The following is an 8487-nucleotide window of genomic DNA, read 5'->3' on the forward strand; positions in this document are numbered from 1 at the left end:
GTTACTGCAAAATAGGATGTCACTGGTCATGCCAGCTAAGTCAGTGAAAATATTTCCCAAGCAACAACAGTTTTTAAGCTTTTTGAAATGAGTGAGTGAGTGAGTTTAGTTTACGCCGCACTCAGCAATATTCCAGATATATGCGGCTGTCTGTAAATATTCGAGTCTGGACCAGACAATCCAGTGATCAACAGCATGACCATCTATCTACGCAACTGGGAACCGATGACATGTGTCAACAAAGTCAGCGAGCCTGACCACTCGATCCCGTTAGTCGCCTCTTACGACAAGCATGGGTTGCTGAAGATCAATGCTAACCCGGATCTTGACGGGTTTCTTCATGAAATGGCTCAGGCAGTATATGAGTGAGTGAGTGAGTTAACATTTACAGTGACATCTTCAACATTTCAGCCATGTCGTGAGTAAAAGAAGTTTGAATTCGCCATAAATATATGTACATTACAAGTTTAGTGCGAGCTAGGATGCCGGTGGTCATGTCAACTAAGTCAGTGGTAATATTTACCAAGCAGCATGTACTCTGTAACAGGACAGTAAAACAACTAGATTATCGCAGTTATGAACATAAAACTAGTATGTAAATTTATTATATTTTAACTACAGAAGACATTACAATATATTAAAATAAAACAGGTTATAAATTGCCAACAGCCGAAAGTAGATCAACATCCTATGGAATGGTTGGATATGAAGGAGTATCGACAATCTTCACACACTTGCTGTTCTTGACGTAACGTCATATGGTATGTGTTTGCCAATTAATTACACGCTTCCAGAAATGATTTTATCGGGTGTCCCAAAAAAATGTAACCCGGTTTTTGACAAGTATTTTCTCAGCGATAGATAAACCGAATTTGTTAAAAAAAAATCACAGAGTAACCATAGGGTATCTTCAACATGTCTACAACATATCTACAACATATCTACAACATATCTAAGGGATTGGTCACTGATTTTATGAGAGTATTGTCAAATTCAAAACAGCATGTCCAAAAATATGGGACTCTCTAAAGGAGAAAGTTTACCAATGTGGGAGAGACAGATTGACCGAGCAGGCGTTAAAGGACAGGATAATTATGCCATGGGAGGAGATGTCGGTGGAAGAAATACGTAAAAGCCTTTCTGCTTGGAAGAAACGGCTTCGTTTAGTTGTGGAGGAAGATGGAGGCCACACTGAGCATAGACTGAAATCAGTGAGTTTTCCCATATGGCATTGCATTTTTTCAGGGTTACTTTGTGAAAGTTTAAAGAAATTCAGTTTATCTATCACTGATAAAATACTTGTCAAAAACCGGTTCACTTATTGGGGGACACCCGATATATAATGCTGGATATCTTTATTTACGCGGTATCGCCCATGATCTAATGGTAGCAACTGTCACAACATTACCATGTCCACAATTGTTTGTCCAGAATCAATTATGTCATTGTCACTGTGCACGTCACTCCACGTACCAGCAGACACACCTGTGAACATATTAGAGAGGTTACAGATAGTCACAACTCGGTCCAAACTGTCTATATGAACATATGTTACAGGTTACAGATAGTCACAGCTCGGTCTCAACTGCCTTTATGAACATGTGTTACAGGTTACAGATAGTCACAGCTCGGTCCAAACTGTCTATATGAACATATGTTACAGGTTACAGATAGTCACAGCTCGGTCCAAAATGTCTATATGAACATATGTTAAAGGTTACAGATAGTCACAGCTTGGTCCGAACTGTCTATATGAACATATGTTACAGGTTACAGATAGTCACAGCTTGGTCCGAACTGTCTATATGAATATATGTTACAGGTTACAGATAGTCACAGCTTGGTCCGAACTGTCTATATGAACATATGTTACAGGTTACAGATAGTCACAGCTTGGTCCGAACTGTCTATATGAACATATGTTACAGGTTACAGATAGTCACAGCTTGGTCCGAACTGTCTATATGCACATATGTTACAGGTTACAGATAGTCACAGCTCGGTCCAAACTGTCTATATGAACATATGTTAAAGGTTACAGATAGTCACAGCTTGGTCCGAACTGTCTATATGAACATATGTTACAGGTTACAGATAGTCACAGCTCGGTCCAAACTGTCTATATGAACATGTGTTACAGGTTACAGATAGCCACAGCTCGGTCCAAACTGTCTATATGAACATATGTTAAAGGTTACAGATAGTCACAGCTCGATCTCAACTGTCTATATGAACATATGTTACAGGTTACAGATAGTCACAGCTCGGCCTCAACTGTCTATATGAACATGTGTTACAGGTTACAGATAGTCACAGCTCGGTCCAAACTGTCTATATGAACATATGTTAAAGGTTACAGATAGTCACAGCTCGATCTCAACTGTCTATATGAACATATGTTACAGGTTACAGATTGTCACAGCTCGGCCTCAACTGTCTATATGAACATGTGTTACAGGTTACAGATAGTCACAGCTCGGTCCAAACTGTCTATATGAACATATGTTACAGGTTACAGATAGTCACAGCTCGCTCCAAACTGTCTATATGAACATATGTTACAGGTTACAGATAGTCACAGCTCGATCTCAACTGACTATATGAACATATGTTACAGGTTACAGACAGTCACAGCTCGGTCTCAACTGCCTATATGAACATATTGTAGAGATTACAGATAGTCACAGCTCGATCTCAACTGACTATTTGAACATATTGTAGAGATTACAGATAGTCACAGCTCGATCTCAACTGTCAATATGAACATATGTTACAGGTTACAGATAGTCACAGCTCGGCCTTAACTGTCTATATGAACATGTGTTACAGGTTACAGATAGTCACAGCTCGGTCCAAACTGTCTATATGAACATATGTTAAAGGTTACAGATAGTCACAGCTCGATCTCAACTGTCTATATGAACATATGTTACAGGTTACAGATAGTCACAGCTCGGCCTCAACTGTCTATATGAACATATGTTACAGGTTACAGATAGTCACAGCTCGGTCCAAACTGTCTATATGAACATATGGTACAAGTTACAGATAGTCACAGCTCGGTCCAAACTGTCTATATGAACATATGTTACAGGTTACAGATAGTCACAGCTCGATCTCAACTGTCTATATGAACATATGTTACAGGTTACAGATAGTCACAGCTTGGTCACAACTGTCTATATGAACATATGTTACAGGTTACAGATAGTCACAGCTCGATCTCAACTGCCTATATGAACATATTGTAGAGATTACAGATAGTCACAGCTACGGTTTCAACTGCCTTTTTAAACATATGTTACAGGTTACAGATAGTGTTTAACATGTCACATGCATGAGCAAAATTTGAAAGAATTCGATTGAAAAGTTTAGAAGATATTGTTGTCCTAAACTTCAAGATAGAATTTCTCGAAAATAGGTTTTTGTGACTTAGTACACTCTGGTTTTCAGGGGACGAACTGTGATGAAGAAACTGACCCAGACGTTCTCCTCGACTTTCACTTTCACTCAGCTCTCTTCTTGATGTCGGCCATGTCAACTTAACAGCCGTTTATAACCATTGATGCAGTGTCTCATACACAAACACAGCAAATCTAGATTACTCTACCAGCGACGATCCAACATGAACTGAACTCTGTGTCTCTCGCCCATGTGACAGCGCACCGGCACTCACACATATAGATTCTGAGCCAGTAGTATATACAATGGGGGTTCTGGATCACTTTCAACCAAAGCCTCTGCAAAGCCTTATTTCACAAGTAAGGCTTTGGTCGGACCTTTAGCTCTTGCTGCCATTACCCCTACTACAAAAGTTGGGGATGCGAACGCACCTCCTAGCCGCGCTACCGGGGGCATGGGGGAAGTAATGGGACACCGCTATGCTGGAGGTAACACTGTACCGTACGGTACGATCAATAATTCTTCTCTCACAAACCCCCTACCTGGCCCATCCCTCAAGTAGTACAAGTTAGGCTCGTCTGCTTTGATGTCCACTTTATCTATGTTGTAAGTTTTGACTGACCATATAGGATCGGTGGCTCGCTTACGGCTATCACCCTCGTGTTCCCCCGGCTGGTATAGATACCTCACTAGGGCCCTATCTGGTATCTGTTTCTCCTTCCCACGCAATGGAGCAGCCGACTCTGCAACTATTGATTTTAGTTTGATAGCATCTGCGGTTTCTTATCAGTGAGCGGGTGACTTCATGGTTGATTGCCGACACCACCTTGGGTAACCTCGTGACCCATTCAGTCGATCGTTTTCCGGGGTTACCATCTCCCTCGCATACTGATGACCGAATAATCGGCTCAGCCAAAGTCCTATTAAATCTCTCAACTATGGCTTGGCTGCGATGGGCTCGGCCGTGCCACGCCTGACCTTTGTATCGTGTTTGGCTAGCAGTTGTGACCGCGGCACCCATGAACTCCCGCCCTGGGTCAACTTGCAGCTCTGTTGGCCACGTCAGCGGACTGCGTTTGTATATGCGTTCGAATCCTCTGGCTACCTGGGCCGAATCTTTCGCGGTCAAGGGTTCGGCTTCCTTGTAGCGACTGGCCACATCCACGACTGTTAAGGCATACTTGTACCTCTTGTCGTGGGGTAGGAACAGTAGGTCTGCCTGGTGAACGCTATTAGGTATGTTAATACCGAACCTCCTTCTAGGCACGTAGCGTGGTGCCGGTAAATAGATCTGCCACAGGGCTTGTTTTTCAAGCCACGCTTTGGCCTCCTCCGGGGGTACTCGCGCCATTTTAGCTAGCTTATCTACGGCGCTAGCTCCTTTCCAGTACCCACGCGGGCTGTAGTAAATAGCCTCAAACTTTCTCTGGTTTCGTGACATGTTCAATTTTCTCATGTCCATACGCGTACGTGTTTATCCCATCAATAGCTATCCAACGTTTAGTGTCCATAGGCGACAGGGATGTCTTGTTTATAGTCAGTCCGTATATCTTATGGCCATCACTTCTAAGTGTGTTCATTTTATGCCTAAAGGTACGGGTCTTGAACAGTGCTTCCTTGAATCTGGCGTGTTTGATGTGTTGTTTCACCACATACTTCTTAACACCCTTAGCCTTCCGGATTTCACCATTGTCGGCCTTCAGTATGGAGTACATCTTAGGCCTCAACCCTATGTACTCGGCTATGGGCGTGCCAGCACACTCGTCCTTCATCTTACCTAGGACCTTTTTATTTACCGTACTGTGTATGGCATGGCCCTTAGGGTAGTCGCTGGTGTCATACAAATCGAGGTGTTTTTTTCATGTCAACGTACACGTCCTCGGTTCGAATCTCCATCAGCAGGGAATCCGTGTCAGTGTACAGAACTTCACACCTGTCGTCGTACTGTTTCTTGAGCTCGTTGTAGTAAAAGTCGTACATCAGGTGTTTGGATAAATCGAGGATGCTCATCCCCACGTAAACAGGCCGGTTGAATTTTATGTGGCTTTTCTTCATGTGTAGGGCAACTAGGTCATCGGTGAATATTTTGCTACGGTTGAATGCCGGACTGGCTATCAGTCTCCTGAGCTTGTCTTCCTCATTCGACCGAACCAGCTTCACGGTCACGCGTTTCCTCAGGTTCTCCATAGTCTTACCAAACACCGAGTTGTTCATGAGCTTGTAGAGGTTTTCTCAAAGTCACTGGTGGCAAGCTTTCGGAGGTCTGTGTTCATTCTGATGTAAGGCTCCATCCAGGGGCTCTGGGTGAACACGAGCACCCTGTGTATTTTGGTCAGCCTCATACCCAACGACAGGTACAGCTGTAGGTTGCGATAGTGAACGATGTACTTGGTCTTATTCATTAAGTTGGGCACGAGTTTTTCAACGTCTGTCACACGCCCACCTAACAAGTTATGTTGGTACTCAGACATCCAGTCTGGGTTAACCCTCATACGTTCGGGAGCCAGGGGGTAGCTGTTGTGTGATGTGTGTAATGCCTTGGGGTATTCCAAGTCAACCTCGAGGATATAACCTTTATTCGAATCTGGTGCGATGCTCATAACATCGACCTCCTGTGACACCCATTCGAACCCCCCTGTGGGTAGATACTGGCTCATGGCCCAGCCATACAGGTTGTTGGCGTCGAGGTAGAGAATGTGATTGGTTGGCTTGCTAGGGTCGTAGCCCTTAGCATTATTGATTATTTGCTTTCGGCGTATCGGCTTGGTTGCCATGGAGATCCCACCTCGCAAGCCTTTCTCAATGAATAGGTGCATGTCATAATCTGTAAGCAATTCCAACTTAACTCCGGTCTTTTTAAGCAAGGCATCCCACGACAGACCTGGGCTGGTGTAATACCATGCGGGGTCGAGTTTATACTGCTTGAAACACGTCCGCCTAAACGTCTCAAACACGTCGGCTAACAGCAGTACATCTGTCCTCAAGTACAGGTCGTGATAATCCCCCCAGGTTCTTACAACCTAGTTTATTCCATACGTTAATCGCGTGCGAGTAATCGTCTTGGGATATTGCTGAGTCGGTCAGATTGCTGTAAAATTCTCTGATGGGGGGGTAGTCTGGTCTCGGCGAACTTGGCCCAACTATCCATGTACTCATAGGGGTACACACCCTTCCTCATAAGCAGAGGTCTAGTCTCGGCGTCTGTGTATCGGTCGGTGATAGGGAAGGTATCGTTGGCCTTGACCAGACTGTCTAATGAAGACAATAGAAATTGTACTGAATCTATGAACCTAAGGCCGTTTAAGCTGAAGGAGATGTATCTCTCCATGTTGTTGGGGATGCACGTTATATTACCATCGATTTTCGCGATGGCCTGCATGATTAAGTGAGAGTCGTACCCTCTCAAGTTGTGAAAGACCACGGGGATGTTTATTGTCTTAGGGATGATTCTAAGCTTGAGGTTACACGCGCTGTGAGCGGCGCCTCTATACTTACCGGTTACGTGGCAGTGATCTCTCACCGAATCACCATTCAGTGGTGAGTCACACACGTGACAGTTAGTGCTACAGGCGTGAGCTAGCCTGTCGGCTTGGGTCATACGCATGGGAGCGACTCTATACAGTGCGTTCCTAATAATTTTTTCTTCCTCCTGCAAACACTTTAGAAACCTTTCAGCCGCGTCAGGGCCCCTATACACTACGGGAGCTTTCGTTTCCCCATCACAACGGACGACAATGTATCCAAACCCACAGGCTTCATGCTCCTGTGTTTTGTGGGTGAAGCTCTCACCCGTGGGAGCCCCGCCGGCAGCCTCAACTGGTTTAACCAAGGCTTCAAAGTCGGCGTATATGATATAAGGCACAGACATTTGGTTCTTGTGGTTACCGAATTTTAGGATATTGTCACCTTCTTTAGGCATGTCGACTCGTATAGCCGTCTGCCCCACACCTTGGCAATCCTCCCGGTGGGATTCTAATAAATCAGCTCGTGTGAAGCCATGTAGGCACCGTTCGCAGAAGTGGGTCTTTTCTCTGTGTGCCGATTGGTCATACAACAGCCTGCTAAAGTGTTTTATCCAAGCGTAGTGGTACTTGTCACCTCGCTGGATCATGAATATATTGATAACACGTTTCCCCACCACTGGGCTGACCCTGTGCACTATTGTTGTGTTACCTTCGTGCCCAAAGACATTTATAGCTAGATTATTCTGTTTTTTCTATTTTAGTTATCTGGGATATGGGGGTGGGTTCATCTATACCATCCCAGTTGATCCCATCGTCTTGGGGATAACTAGAAGGCCTGTTCGAATTAGTGTCAGCTGGAAACAAGGCTGACCTGATAGCTAACCTCAAGCAATCGTCTCCTCTATTCCTGACGTTGACTATGGCATGTTTTTTCCTATAGTAGGGAGGCAAGTCTAGGTATGACCCGCCTCTGAACGGCACGTAGTTAGCTATGTCTAGATAGACATTATCGATTTTATCTACAGTCCACCCGGACCCCAAGTGTGTGTAGCGTTCTAGGTATTCTCTTATCTGCTGAAAACTAGTATCGATTGATGCGTCAATGGTCTCTATATGGGTCACGACCTCTTGTTTACCCCGGAAGTAAGGCTGAACGTACTCAGTGACACCTCCCCCCCCACCTGCTTATCGAGTGACATTTTAACTGTGATTTGAAATTTGATACTTCCTAGACTGGTTAGTTCCTGGTTGACCTTATCAGCTATCAGAGGTTTGATATCTGCGATATCTATGTTCCTATCAACATGCATACGCCAGCCTCTCAAATAGTTGCCTACAGCACGCTCAGTGCGCACGAACTGTAGGTCGACAGCTCTATTCTGCCGTAACAGTTCTACAAGCTGTGGCTTTCTCATTCGGGAATATCCCCCTAACCCCAAATCACGTGCCTCGGTTTTCAATTGTTTTACAGTGGGAGGTTTTGCTCACGGGGCATGTGATAACAATGCGATTAACCGGCTCTCCCAGGTTTGAATAACCCGTGAATCCAAGCTGTTTTGCTTGAGCTTTTAATTCTTTTACCGTAGGAGGGGCTTCTAAACCTAGTAATCTCAACAATGCT

Source organism: Haliotis rubra, unplaced genomic scaffold, assembly GCF_003918875.1.
Source record: "Haliotis rubra isolate DU_JTF1 unplaced genomic scaffold, ASM391887v1 Scf1110, whole genome shotgun sequence".
Classification (NCBI taxonomy): domain Eukaryota; kingdom Metazoa; phylum Mollusca; class Gastropoda; order Lepetellida; family Haliotidae; genus Haliotis; species Haliotis rubra.